Raw genomic sequence first — 14,531 nt, forward strand, 5'->3', positions numbered from 1 at the left:
GCATATGTTTTGCTACTTTTTGTGATGATAGAATATGTCTACAATCTTCTAACAAGTGCACTTTATTACATTGTCATTATTTAATGTGCCAAAAAGAATCTCTAACATCAATTATGGGCTTGTTTGAGTGATTTTAATTGCAGTGTAAGCCAGGAGCATGTCTTTAAAAGTGTACGTAAAACAGGACGGGATTGAAGCAGGCAGGGGTGTGCTTTGTCATTTGTTAGATATCTCTCACATACTTTGTCATTTGTCATTTGTAATTTGTAACATCGCCTGTAGTCCTCGTATTATATATGAATTTAGTATTTTCACGTTTGCTACTCGTATTATATATATATATGTGTGTATTTTTCAATAATACATTTGTTTTCTGTAAATACACGCTTTTAAAAAAGTAAATGTACAATACTCGTATTGTACACGTACGTATGTATTTTTCATGTTTAATACACATGTTTTATACAAAATTTTCAATAACACACAATTCACGTATTATACACATAACATATTATTGAATAAAAATAGAGTGCTGTTATTTCCACGCCCTTGTCTTATTTCCTTACCCACCTTATCTTCAAAATTTTAAATACAGATTTACCCCTTTATAAAATGACTTCTAAGGACTTAGGAAAAAAATATTTAATATGAAGTTAAAAATAATGAACTTAAATGTAAAATGTAAAATGTAAATATTTTTTAAAATAACTTTAACAAGGGGAAAAGCTTTAAAATTGAAAATTCATCTCCAGCTTTTCATAAAAATAAAAAATCATCCCCAGACTTCACCTTCTTCCCTAATCCATCTCCCTCTCTCTCTCTCTCCCATCCCTCTCTTCGAATGAAACCACTCATCCCTATTGGATTTTCTGTTTTGATCAAAGTAGGCTTTCATTAACGAAGAGGACAGATAGATAGTACAAAGTTAGGTTTCGAGAAAGGAAAACCATGCGAGCACTAACACCCAAAAAAAAAAATGTAAAACTAAAGTACAAAGAAACTGAAATACAAGAAAACAAATTTGTTACCCGCCATTGGATTTGTGATGCAATGTTTATGGTTTTTAACTCTTCCCAAATTTGAAGTTAGTTTCAATTCCTCAGTTTCTATCTACACAGACAACTCCCAAACTCGTGTTCAGTATTTAAATTCATACATTGATTATGGATGATTTACAAAAACAATGGTGGGATGCACCATAAAGGATATTTTATGAATAATGGTGGGTGAAAAAATAGGATTATGTTTTTTTCAAATTTATATGGTGAGTGGGAAGATAAGGTGGGTGGAAAAATAAGACAAGTGGGTGGAAATAGCAGCACTCTAAAAATAATATATATTTAAAATATTATATATATTATATTAAAATATTATATAGTGGCCGAACATTTCAGTTGTAATTTGTCAAAATTTTGGAGAATTAAACAAGCACCTATTTTATTTGTATTTTTCCCATTCCGTATTTTACTAACCATAAAAGAATGTGAAAGGCTATGATTACTAATTAATTATTGTAACAAAAATGCAAAATGGTGATTTTGCAATCTCTTTGCCAACTAGAACAACAATTTTAAACAAAGATTTATGGGTATGTTATTTTGAAAAGTGAAGCTACCAAGAACACTCAAACTCAGCATGCAATTCTCTAGGACAAATAATGTGTGCAGTAACAAAATTTAGTAGCACTCGAGAAAACGAATTAGATCAAAGGCAAACATTCCCACACAACAACAACAACAACAACAACAACAACAAAACCTCTAATATTGATTTATTATGAAAATTTTCTCACTTCTATACATGCTTTAGAGAAATGCAAGGGACGAGGAAGAAGGGGGTGTTAGGGAGGGGGATAGGATTATATATGCCAATTGCCATCATATGTTCTTATTCTCATGTTTCTTTTTCAACTCTTGTCTTCGTATGAAATTGTTGGTGGCCATGTCCAATGGCTCCTTCACGACGCTCTCTTCCTCACTCGCCATCTTTTCAGTTTGCGCCTACTCCAAATGGCTTAGTAAAATTTCATGAATCCAAACGACTGTATGTTATGTTTCCTAGTTAGATCGGTGCACTAGATACTAAGTTATATCAAGTTTTGATAAGAGTTTAAATTAGGTTATACCTTGTGGCCCAAAACCTTGTGGAATAAGGAAAAGTTTTGAAGCCTATTAAGGGGTCCTTTTTGTTTCCTTTTGCGTGAACCATTGCTTGGTGGGGTTGAAAGATTAGTCAAGTCGGTATTTAGTGATGAGTAGAGACGACTTGACCTAGCCTATATAAGCTTAAAGCCCTGCTCTCATCAAACACATTCTCTAATCCTAATCTCATCATAAAGAAAGAGCTTAAACAGATTCTGAGAGAGAGTAGAAGTCTTGAGTCATTCCTGTTCTTGCTTGGATTGTTGCTAGTGAGGTTGAATGAGTTCAGAGGTCGTGTACTCAAGAAAGATGGTGCAGGTATGTCTTTACGTATTTCAGATTGTGTGAAAGATCATGAACATGCATATAAAGAAATCTAACATTTCATATTAGAGCACATGGTTATTCACACACACTGAAATCGTTTCTCAAGCATGCCTATTACGATTTCTTATCTGTTTATGCCATGATGACTTTTTGGTTATATTTAAAATTTGAAGACGGATTAAACATGTTTTTTTCTTCTTCTAAATATCAAGAATATTAAAGAATCTAGAAAAGCATGTTTTAATTTGATTTTTCATATCTTCAAAACATTAAATATGTTTTTGACCTACCAAATGACCTTGAAACCCTAAAAATGCCCATATGTCACAGCAAAGTGATGAATTGTGTTAATTGGGTCATTCACTACTGAAAATGTATTTTGCCTCAAAAAACGGGACTACAAAAACCCCTAAGACACTGTTCACGGAAAAATTACTAGTCATTGCAATTTAGGGTTTTCTCTCTTGAACTGTGTTTGTTTGGTTATTTTCTGAGCTCGATAGGTGTTTGTCTTTGTTCTAAGAAACAACAAATTTTTCATAACAAAACCAAACCTAAATACTCAAACCCTGAAGAAATAACCAAAATTGCATCATACCTAAATTACTTGATAAGTTTCTTCAACAAATAGAATCTATCCTATAGTTTGTTTATGATGGCACAAGATAACATGTAATTTGTGTAAGCTATAAGTAATTTCTTGCCACAAAGATGTGATACTTAATTAAGGGAGCTTGCATATGTTATTTGTTTGTTTTGTGAATAAAGTTAAAAGAAAAAACTGTTTTCTCTTAACAAATTGAGAATCGGTTCCTTGGAAAGTAATTATGCTTTCTTTTGCAAATTCTTACAGCTTTGAACACTCCCTTAATCAATTTCTCACAAATTGAAATATTCACTGCATCAAACTTCAAAACATGGACGTTTGATTTTGAAGTTATTCTTCGGAATGAATGAGATCATTTATGATCTCACCCATGATTATATTTAATTCAAGCTAGTCATTTTGCTTATGTATCTTGTAGTTCAACTCCTAGAGCTTAGGGAAAAGGAAAAGTATCTGGCAGTTAATAGGAGCCACTCATGTTAACTAATCACGAATGGAATTCTAGTAAAAATATAGTGGAGTTAATTAAGAAAAGGAACGAAGATGAGCTGGAAAGAAAAATGGTTAAGGCGCAGCGACGTCGTCGACCTTATAGAGGACCCATAAGGATATACATGGCTACAAAGGACAATCTCAAAAGTCTCAAGATCATTGTAAAGCTCGATGTATGCACTTATGGGAGAGGACGAAACATCAAGAAGCTACTTCGATACAAGAATCTCCTAGTGCAGTCTGTGAAACCTACACCCCAACCTGAATCACCTATTGAGATTTTTGATACCACCACTAATAGGGAGATAGTGGTACTTGACCCGTTCCCCGCTAAGGAGAATAACACTTTCATGGCAGCATGTTGTGACAAGGAGGATTAGATAGCTACTTGTTGTTTTCATTAAATATTATTGGAGTAGTTGATTTTAAGTTGGATTCGGGATTTATTTTAGAGTTGGATGATGTTGTTTCAATACCCTAAATGAAGAGAAATTTAATTTATGTTTCAAGATTATTAAGACTTGGTTTTATTTTGGATTCAATAAAGATGTTTTTGTATCTTATAATTCAAAGACAATAGATGTGGATTATACTGTCTTAATTACAATATAGATGGTGAAGTTTTAATAGCTGAATCGAGTGAGAAAAAGGATTAGAAGGGAAGGAACATCCACCAGGTTATGGCATGGATGTTTAGGGCACATTTCAAAAGAATGAATGAAAATTCTTGTTAAGGAACAAATCTTGCCATTACTGACTTTCGGTGATGATGAAATTTGTATTGAATGTGTTAAAGGAAATCATCCATCACTAAACATTTGACTAAAAAGAAAGGTGCAACTGTGATCTTTTAGAAATCATCCATACAAACATTTGTGGACATTCCCTCATCAAACAATTGATGGAAATCACTATTTCATCACTTTTATAGATGACCATTCTCATTTTGGTTATCTATATCTCATAGCAAAAAATTCTCAAGCTTTTGAAATGTTCAAAATTTGAAATTGAAGTAGAAAGATAACATTGAGAAAAAGATCAAAATTGTGAGGCTAGACATGGGGTGAATATTATGGATGTTTGATGAAGGAGGAAGACGTGCTAGATATTTTTATTAGGTAACTACAAGAAAATGGAATAGTTGCTGTATGGGCCTAATTTGGCACACCCAGTCCAAAACCAGAAACCCCATGTCAAATTTTTGACAGCCACCTGCATTCTCCTTATAATTAGGGCCAAAAATCTGAACGCCCAGCCCAGCACTAGAGGCCAAGAAAGACGAGGCTAAATCAGGACCCAATCAGTTTGGACTAAAATTGGAATCGAGGGCCCAAAGTCAAGAAAGCCCAAGCCCAAGTCAGATTTTTTACCAAAAAGACTCAAAAAAATTTGAAGGAAGTGCAGTACATGCGAATTGCTCAGCCCATAGTCCCAAAACTCAAAATTGGACTTGGCATGATTAAATGAAGATAGAGAACAACCCAAAAATAGTTTTATCAAAATGCCAGCCCTCTACCCAAGACATAAAAGGGGTCAAAATACCACTTTGGGCAAAATTAACGCACTCAGCCTTGGATCACAAAGAAACCCACATGACTATCTGACTTTGAGAAGTCAAAAATTTTAACTAGTCACAAGAGAAGTTGATTGGGAATTAATGAAGGCAGGTTATTACAGAAAGACTTCACTGAAACTCTGCAGCTAAAAGATCATAATCTCTTTCTATATAAATGTGCACCAAAGTATGTGATATTTCCAAGAGATAAGCAAGCTATAATCTCAAAACATAAGTAGGAAGCAAGGGAGTTGTTCAAAAGCAAGTTGACCATCACGTCAGATTGTATTCTTTCCCTTTACCAAGAACAAACAGAGAACAAAGAAGAGTTGATCTTTCTTTCAGAAAAGCAAGGAAAAGACCCCCATGAAAACTGATTATTGATGGTTCTTCTCTACCATAAACAAATAACTTCTCGTTTTTCTTTGACATTTAAAAATGAAAGATCTTGCTTTTTAGAAAATCTGTACCCATTATTTAAAGATTAGAAAGCCCACTCTAGCATTTCCTATAAATATGAGAGAATGTGAACAAATTTAAAGACAACCAAAAAATCAATCAAAAATATAAACTCAAAATGATCACTTGATCTCAAAAACCTTCAAAACATTGAAGCAACCATTAGCTCATTGATCCACAAGAAACAAGTCAGCTACAAATCAAAATCTCTAACTCCAGTTCAGTTTCAAGAAATAGTCATACAGAGCAATATTTCTTTCTTTACAAATTTGGTTCAACGTAAGCCAAGTCAAGCAGAGTTCGGGTTTCACAAATATGAAAACCTCAACAAATTTAGGGAGAGCCCTGATCAAGGTAACAAGTACTACAATGCAGTTCCACCAATAACAATCAAATACGGTCACTTCGCCTTCCAGATTGAAGAGGTCCCACTCGCTGCTCAAAAAGCCTTCCAGGATTGAAATAGATTAAAGCTCGCCAAACTCGAATGTTGGCATCGATTTACAGATGAAACTTGATAATTGAAGGTGTTGATAGCCCAGTCCATTACAGCATACCCTATCCAGCCCGGATAAGAAGCATCTATCCGGGCAAAAATAGAAGTCCAACCTTCTTTTTGTCTTTTTAGAGTTGGTCTTCCTTTTGAGCAATCAGAAATGCGATTCACTAAAATACCACTTTCTTATTACTTATTTTGGCCGAACTACCAGTTTATAATGTGAAAAATTATGAAGTCCTCACCAATCTGAGGCAAGAAAAAAACTTACTTGAGAGATATTCTTCATTCAAATTCACAATCGCTTGTTTGAAAATCAGTAACTTGGGGCACAAGTTATCTATTTTTAAGAAGTTTGTTAGGATTTTCATTGTTAGCAGTGGCACGCTTGCACACAAAATAAAATTGACTTGTTGACTAGTCAACGGTTTTCAAGGCAATAGGAACTTTACCCTACCATCACAAGAACAAATATAAAACAGGTGAACAATTTGGCACGCCCAGTGGGACCTCTTAGTATACATAGAAGAGTCTTCTAAGTATATGAATATTGGAAGTTCTAGCCGGAATCCACACTGCACTATGGAGTCAGAAGAAAGTGATGCTAGGTAATCAGCCCATGGCGCACTATAAGTAGACGCCCTGGTTCTAGAAGGTTAAACCGATATGAAGGTTGTGTTCTAGTAGGAGGCTACAGTACAAAGGAGCCAGGATACTCTAAACAACATGATAGCCATGATGCAATGGCAAGTCAATAGGCAGTTTAAGAAGGACCGTGATGCTGCTATTGCCGAATTCACCAGATGTTGTGGTCTAGCAAATAGACCTCCTTTATAAACCTCCACCAGATCTGGCATGGCTATACCAAGAGAACCCTCTCATTGCACAGATATCTAGAATACCAGGACGTGGAGAAATCCATGTCGATGAGGGGAGGAGCCCTTCCCATCCAAGAACATGAGGCTCCAGTTCAGCCAGAATGCTCTACACCAGTTCACGTCCCTCAAAATCAGCTGTAACCTCTACTTATTCCACAACCAATAGCCCCAAGTGATCACCTTTGACACTCCTGCCGAGCAACCAACCGTGTTGCCCTACTGACTGAACGATGGACCCCAATCCATTTCCCCTACTAGCAAGAGGCATGAGAGGTATGAGAGGTAGAGGGTGAATTAACCCTTTTGCTAACAATGACAGGAACAGACTGGGGGGAAACTGGAGGAATCATCCAGATTTCGAAGAAGAGGAAGAACATAGGGAGGAAGTTATGCCCAGACTATACAGAATGGAACATAGGATTGAGCAAAACCAACCAGAACAGGGACAAAATCCCCATCCTGTTAATGCTCTAAATGACATGGGGGCACTTCAGAGAATGATCAGAAAAATGATGGAACCTAAGGCCAGAAGAGCAGAAAGGCCCACCTACAGAAGGCCATATCCGGCTTATATTGATCGATACCCCTAACCCCGGGGCTTTAAGGTACCAAACTTCACCTTGTTCAACAGAGAGGACACACATGCTTCTTCAGTTGAGCATATAGGCATATTCTTTGTCTAGTGCATAGCCATAGAAAATAACCCTCTGTTAAAACTAAGGCTTTTTGGAAATTCTCTCTCTGGACAAGCCTTCACCTGGTATACTAGCTTACTCGCCAATTCTATTCAAACCTGGGAACAGATGGAAAATGTCTTCCATGACTACTATTTTAGAATCCAGCCAGAATTCACCATCAGTGATCTTGCTGCCCTCAAATAGAGTGAAGATGAGTCTGCTCAAGACTTCATAAACAGGTTCAAAAAGCTCAAAATAAAATGTCGAATCCCTATGGAAGAAAGACACTTCATTCAAATGGCTCAAACCGCCCTTAAAATCTCTCTGAGGAAGAGATTTGATGGGATGCTATTTGGAGATCTGGCAGAACTAGCAAACAAAGCATCTAAATATGAGGAGCTGCTCAGGGAAGAACAACAAAAGAGAAACTCTTCCAAAGACACATATTACAAGACCCCATCTTCTTCAGTACATCTAGTTGAACTAGAATCAGAAAAAGGCACAAAAGGCTCAAAAGAAAGAAAGTTGCAGTGGCAGAAATGGCAAAGTTGAAACATCCCATCAGCTGCAAGGCTCTGACAAAGCAGCCAAAGGATCAGAAGCCACCACATTTCACATGAGGATTTTTTCCAAATAAACCAACACAGAACAAGGTCTATTCTTTCGATCTAACCAAGGCTAATGCTTTGTTTGATGAGATGCTGCTACAAAAGGCAATAGAGACACCCCACAAGTTTGCCCAAGCCAGAAGAACTCAAGGGCACACAATATTGCAAAGGCACAAATGTCTAGCCGTTCTCTAGAGGACTGGAATAGACCTTTTGTTCTGAACCTCCAGAACTTTGCTGTTTAGTCTCAATCGACAAGAAAAGAATTGAGCTACAACAATCCGATCCATTACAAAAAGATTGTTGATATATTGGGAAGAAATGAAGCTCTTTATGTAGAATCCAGTCATCAATATGGCAGAATTCACCCATAAGAGCACTTGAAGAGGAAGAAGAGAGTTTACAGGAGGAAGTACTAGATTTTGCACCAACAGCACTAGATGACTCTTTACCAGTAGTAGAAGATCCATTACAGGAGATAAACTTAGGAACATAAGAGATCCAAGACCCACTTTCGTTAGTGCATTGTTGAAAGAACCACTCAAGAGTGAAATCATTGCACTTTTGCTTGATTTTAGGGACTGTTTTGCTTGGCATTATCATGAGATGCCTGGATTGGACAGAAAATTGATAGAACACAAGTTGCCAATCAAAAAGGGCTACATTCCAGTCAAACAGGCCAGAAGAAGGATGTTCATGGAAACATAACTAAAAGTCAAGGAAGAAATAGAAAGACTGGTCAAGGTAGGATTCATCAGACCAACCAGTTATGCTAATTGGCTAGCCAATATTGTGCCAGTTCTGAAAAGAAAAACAGGGGCAGTTAGGATTTGTGTGGATTATAGAAATCTAAATGAGGCATCTCCCAAAGATGAATATCCTATGCCAATAGCAGATATGCTAGTAGATGGAGCTCCTCATAATCAAATGCTATCTTTTATGGATGGCCATGCAGGATATAATCAGATTATGGTGGCAGAATATGATGTCCATAAGACAACCTTCACGTGTCTAGGGCATATAGGTGCTTTTGAATACACTGTAACGCCTTTTGGCTTGAGAAATGCAAGAGCCACTTATCAAAGAGCAATGAATTCTGTTTTCCATGACATGATAGGTCATTCTCTAGAAGTTTATATAAATGATGTGGTGATTAAGTCCCTAGAAGAATGAGATCATGTATCAAATCTTAAAAGGGCATTCCTAAGAACGAGATGACATAAGTTGAAAATGAATCCCAAGAAATGTGTTTTTGGAGTTCAAGCAGGATATTTCTTAGGTTTCTTGGTCCACCAAAGGGGCATAGAGATTGATAAAAATAAGGCAAAATCCATCATAGAGATTGCTCAACAACACAATCTGATCGGAGAATACTATTCTCAGGCAATGCTGCTAGAACTAGAAGGTTTGGATACCAACAAAATTGACACTCTCAACAAACTCTTAGTAGGAAAATATTGTATCAAGGGCCTACAACAAAAGAGTTAAAAGCAAGAGTATTGAAGAGGGAGAAATAGTCTGAAAGCAGATCTGCTCCTTGGAACACACATAGCTGGTTATGGAAAGTGGTCACCTACATGGGAAGGTCCTTTCATAATTAAGCAAATCCTTGGACTCGGGGCATACAGGTCACAGGATCGAGATGGAGACATCCATGCAGCACCAATCAATGGCAAATAGTTGAAAAAGTTCTATCCAACTATGTGGGATTCACAGGCAGTGCAAACAAATCCTGGGATTGAAGAAAGAGATAGAACAGTTGTTTAAATTCTTGTTCAGAGTTGCGATTTAAATTTGCTTTAATATATTTGCCTCCTTTTGTTTTATTTAGGCAAAGAAAATCAAAAATGCAAAAAGTTCCACAAAAATAAATAACTTTTATTAAATATAGTCATTGATTATGACTAAGGTTTTATTGCATTCAGAAAATTAAAATTAAAGCCCTAGTTTCCTAAGGGTCTCTTGCAATCCGGTCTTTTTGGTAGAAATTTCTTGCTGGACAAGCATCCCTTGATGAATAGAGGCCAATGCAATTTTCAATGCTGACCTAGAAGCCACAACCATGTTCTGCACAAGGAAAGTGGCCTTGGTCTTGGTACCTAGTCCAGCCCCAAGTTTGTTCTGCCTCTCCCTCAGCATAGCCAAATTTTTTGAAGTTCTTCAATCTGCTTTCTCCAGCTTGTCGCCAGTAGTCTTGGCTTCCTTGTAGCCTCGCAACCATCTGGTCCACTGCCTTCTGCTTTGCATAATCAACCAAGTTGGCTTTATGAGTAGCCTTGCAGAACTCAAAGGCTTTGAAGGAGGGCTTGAGATAGTCATAGCGGTTGTAGAGATTGAGCACATCCCTAGCTAGGCCCAAGTTGAGCTCAAAGATAGGCCTGGGAGCCATGTTCTCCCTATGCAGCATGTCCAAATATTTCATCAGCTGGTCAAAGGTCTCACCACTATCATCCAGGTCCAGCTTGGCAGATTGCCAGATTTTCACACTATCCACCGCCTCATCCACCGCCTTGGATTTAGCTTTACCATGAGTGGAGCTGAGCTTCTCATGCTTGTCCAGCTAAGCATCCAAATCCATGGTTTCAAACTCTGCCAACTCTGGATCAGCAAAGGAGGTCGTGGTAGATGAACCTGGGAGAGAATGAATGGGCATCTGCAAAACAAACTCAAGTCAGTTCTAGACAAAGTCAGAATAGGAAAAGAAAGGAAAGACTAAGGCACAAAAATATTCACTGCCACAATATGAGGCTTGAGAAGGCTGGTCACCACTGCCAAAATTCGAGCAGTTATGGGCACTTCGCCTAGAAAGACAGAGTTAAAATAAGGACATGAAATTACCACAAGTCCAGGAATAGCAGCTACCTCCAATGTAGATTCTAGGACTACAACAGGAAGTTCTCGCCTATTCCACAGACTCTTATGCATTGCTCACTGCTCCTCGATACTAGAACTGCAATGGAGTGTTCGCCTCTGCATCTTCGAAAGGGCCAACTCTAAGATAGTCATTCGCCATTAGGGTCTCCTATTGTTTCGTGCTGAGCGATGCTCTCTGCAATCACTTCAGCAGAATCTCCTCCTACAAACAAACAAGTCAAAATTTAGAAGTAGAACAGAAACAAAAGTTCATGCACTAATAATAAAGGCTCACCTCTTCTTCAAACTCTTTATTCTTCTCTTTAAAGGACATCCTTCTTCTTGCTCCTTCACCGGGCTTCCCTTAGCTCTTCAAAGCAGACTTTGTAGGGAAAGAGGACTTTCAGCATGAGCTAAATTGAATAAGACAGAATCAAAAAAGCTCAAGCTCTCAAAATTTACCAAGTATCGACCGATAGCAGCGTAATGAGTTGCCTCATTGGTTGTTCTGCCAATGTTTCACGCTGATCTTCTTCGTCCCCAAATGGGAGCTCCAAGTCTCCGCAACAATGACAGTAATCGCACCGAGACAACAAGTCAGAGTCAATCCAGCAAGAAAATAATAGAAGGAACAAAATAATGGAAAGCTTACCAATCACTTCTCCAACCTGGATAGATTGCCTACCTATGTTCTTTGTCATAGAGGGATCTTTTGCAGACATAACAAAATATTAGAAATCATCACAAAGGCAGAATGAGCAAAGCACTGACAGAATCAAGAATCTACCTTCTATGACTTGAGCATTGATATCTTTGATGGTCTGCACCACGAATCTGTGGGTTTCCTCTCCTACATGAACAGCCCAGAATCCCAACCATCAAAAAGCACTTTTAGGGCAGTACTTGAGGCAAGAAAACCTTGGAATCTGGCTTTCCACCAAGCATTGAACTCGGCAGAACTGCAGGAATTTAGTTCCCAGGATGGATACAAAGTATTTGCGCTATTTTTTATCTTGTTCACCGCACATCTAGCATCCTTATCCACTTCCAGATCATCCGAATCCCTCTAAAAAGTGGCCCGATTGCAACTTCTGTAGGATTTAAGTGGAATAAGCTAAGGGCAACCAAGTTGTCTTGCGCAGAAGTTCGGATGATACACATCTACCCCTAAGTGATAGTTAGGATGCTTCCCACCTCCAAAAGGCAGGTCCCTTGGCAATGTCACACTCAGGAACTTCTTCCTGAAGTCAATTTTGGCCACTTCTTCCTTTGGTTCTTTCTCAAAAAGTCTGAATCCAGACTAGAACCAAGGATATGTTCTTCTGATCACCACCTGCCATTGAGCTTCAGATCTGTTGGTGCAATGCCCAAGAACATTCAGGCACTTCGTTGACATCAGAGGAAGAGCGAACATGGTCTTCATGCAGAACTATATCCAAAAATCTCAACTCTTAAAAATAAACTTGCAGCAGATCCGAACATCCGAATGCACCTAAAGCGCAGTTCAAGGGATTCTCGGTGGCGTATGTAGATTCTTGAATAAATAGGCCAAAACTGTAGGCCCAAGCCCGACGTCAATATGGTTGTGCAGTGCCGCTGATGAAGGATTTGGGAAAACAAATCGGTTTAGCCAGTATAGAAGGAATAACATATGCTACTGATCCTTGTCCTTCTCAGCGCTAAACTTCCTCAAGTAATTAGAGAATGAGTAGTTCTAGTTAATTGTGGCTGGAGAAATAGTGAAAGGCTTGGCCAGTCTTTCTTGGTTCTTCCTCAGTGATAGTCACCAACTGCATCCATAGGTCTTCCATGGGGTCTGAACCCAAAAATCGCCATGTCCAGCAGAGTTGGAGTCATAGGGCCTACAAGAAAATCAAACGTATTGCTGGCAGAATTCCAAAAGCACAAAGCAGCAGCGAGCATATTCTCATCCCTATTGATGGATTGCTTGGACAGGAGAATGGCATTATAGATTCCAGCCCTATTCCAGTGAGCTCCATATCTTGGAAGAAGTCTGTCAATCCAATCTGCCTATTTCACTGCATTATTTCTCACTTCACTGGAGGGAAATAAGCGGCTTAGATTCTTGTTGACCTGGTGTGAGAAGCTAGGGCAAAAGCTCTCAAAACATAGAGGTCAGCAGGAACAGGGCCAAACCAATGAGGGCCTAGAACTGGGGTATTTTCAAACAAGGTGAAGGACATTTTCCTTGCTCCAAACCTTAATAGCATGATTGTCCACTCCTGCCCCTGTAATATAGGCCGGAGGGACAGAGGAGGAAGTCTGAGTACGATTTTTTGGAGAACACATTTTCAAAGTTTTGAGATAGAATACAAGGAATCAAACTAAAAGAATGTAGGGTTTGGTCGAAGAAAGGGTAAAAGCTCTGAGAAAATCTGAGAAAAATCAAGGTCAGAAGGAGTTAGATTTTTGAGTGAACAGAATCTGAGGATTTAAATTTCTTAAAAAGGCTCGAGATCGTGGGAAGAAGAAGACAAACCACGTCCTGATAATGACTAACTAGTAACTAGCTAGTAACTGACCAAATTCCCACGAATTCTAGTTCACGAAGCAGACGTGGTTTAAGCGGAAGAAAATGGCACAAATTAAGTCCTTAAGTCCGAAACCATTCCAAAACGATTCAGACTTAAGGGGCATTGTTTGGGCCTAATTTGGCACACCCAGTCCAAAATCAAAAAGCCCATGTCAAATTTTTGACAGCCACCAACATTCTCCTCACAATTAGGGCCAAAAATTTGCTCGCCCAGGCCAGCGCTAGAGGCCCAAAAAGACGAGGACAAATCAGGACCCAAGCAGTTTGGAATAAAATTGGAATTGAGGGCCCAAAGTCAAGAAAGCCCAAGCTCAAGTCATATTTTTTACCAAAAAGACTCAAAAAATTGGAAGGAAGCCCAGTACATGCGAATTGCTCAGACCACAGTCCCAAAACTCAAAATTGGACTTGGCATCATTAAATGAAGATAGAGAACAACCCAAAAATGAAGAAACCCAAAAACAGTTTTATCAAAACTGCCAGCTCTCTACCGCCCAAGACATAAAAATGGTCAAAATACCACTTTGGGCAAAATTAACGCACTCAGCCTTGGATCACAAAGAAACCCACGTGACTATCTGACTTTGATAAGTCAACAATTTCAACTAGTCACATGAGAAGTTGATTGGGAATTAATGAAGGCATGTTATTACAGAAAGACTTCTCTGAAACTCTGTAGCTAAAAGATCATAATCCATTTCTATATAATTCAGCACCAGAGTAGGTGATCTTTCCAAGAGATAAGCAAGCTATAATCTCAAAAGATAAGTGGAAAGCAAGGGAGTTGTTCAAAAGCAAGCTAACCATCACGTCAGATTGTGTTCTTTCCCTTTACCAAGAACAAACAGAGAACAAAGAAGAGTTGATCTTTCTTTCAGAAAAGC

General features: G+C 38.3%; 1 pseudogene; it reads right to left on the reverse strand.

Annotated features, from left to right (window-relative positions):
- Window positions 1-10,175: 10,175 nt before the first annotated feature.
- Window positions 10,176-10,893, reverse strand: LOC148914378 (uncharacterized; annotated as a pseudogene).
- Between the last annotated feature and the right edge of the window lie 3,638 nt (window positions 10,894-14,531).

This window comes from Prunus mume, unplaced genomic scaffold (assembly GCF_029339155.1).
Source record: "Prunus mume cultivar Tortuosa unplaced genomic scaffold, ASM2933915v1 scaffold17, whole genome shotgun sequence".
NCBI lineage: Eukaryota > Viridiplantae > Streptophyta > Magnoliopsida > Rosales > Rosaceae > Prunus > Prunus mume.